The sequence below is a fragment of the Corylus avellana genome, chromosome ca2 (assembly GCF_901000735.1).
Source record: "Corylus avellana chromosome ca2, CavTom2PMs-1.0".
Classification (NCBI taxonomy): domain Eukaryota; kingdom Viridiplantae; phylum Streptophyta; class Magnoliopsida; order Fagales; family Betulaceae; genus Corylus; species Corylus avellana.
Genome location: NC_081542.1, coordinates 23,394,907 through 23,396,110, shown reverse-complemented (window position 1 = coordinate 23,396,110; position 1,204 = coordinate 23,394,907).

Sequence of the window (1,204 nt, the reverse complement as noted above, 5' to 3'; positions counted from 1 at the left end):
TAACTTCATCAACAATGGTTTGGCCTTCGAGCATGCTTACTACTGCAGACATGGTGGGTCTAAGTGCTGGCGATGGATTAATGCATAAGAGAGCTACTTTGATCATTCTAATAGCTTCCTCCTTGTTTAACTCAGAACCCAATTGTGGATCCACCAGCTCCATTAGATTATCTTTTTGTTGTAGAACAAGCACCTATAACAAGCATAGAAAAGAGATGGAAATGAAAACTAGCAAATCAACAAGAGAGTATAAGCAACTACGCACATAGAAAAAAATTGAGTAATGCTAAAAATCACACATTTATCACATCACTATCTCACCTTGCTTGTTGTGACAATGTCGATCAAACCTTGTTAAAATTAATAAATAATAAATAAATTTCAAGGGTTAATTTGCACTATCATGTCAATAGGATAGGATAGTGCTAGGATATAAGTGTTATTTCTAGCATTACTAAAACAAAAATGCATGTCAATAAGCTGAACTCAAGTGTGAAGTGAACAAGTCAAACAGTTTCAACATATGTTGGTCTATTTTGTAGCTTGAGGCTACAGTAATAGATAAGGATGACCAAATTGAGTGGAAAGGGACAAAAGAGCAGCTAGGCCTCCAGACATTATTCATAGTAGCATATATTAAAGAAAAAGATTAATCTTACCCAATCTAGAAGGCATACACAATTCTCTTTTGGTCGATATTTCATGTTGCTCTTCCCAGCAACAATTTCCAATGCAACAACCCCAAAGCTATAGACATCTGCTTTATAGGTTAAATAACCCCATAATGCATATTCTGGTGCCATATATCCTCTGCAAAAGAAGATTATTTATGACTTAGATCACTAGTATGAATTATCATAAAAATAAAAAATAAAGATCACTCTCACTCATATAAAGCTTCGATCTTTCATATTCAACAAAGTTAAGCATCAAGAAAAACTTGGGTACCAAATCATATTTCATTTTCATTCAGTATGCAATTATTCAATCAATAAAGCAATTAGGGTTGAGTGGTAATTTCATTCTATTAAAATTTTTATCGGTGGGGAAAAAGAACATGTCACTACCTTTGCACATTGCAAGTAGAGAACTGATTTAGTCATATAACTATAGCCACTCAAGTTGTTTGGTAGGTCATTGAGCTCAAGTTTAAGGGGTGTGGTTCTTAGATTTTGCAATAAATAATAATTTTTTTTTTTTCCCT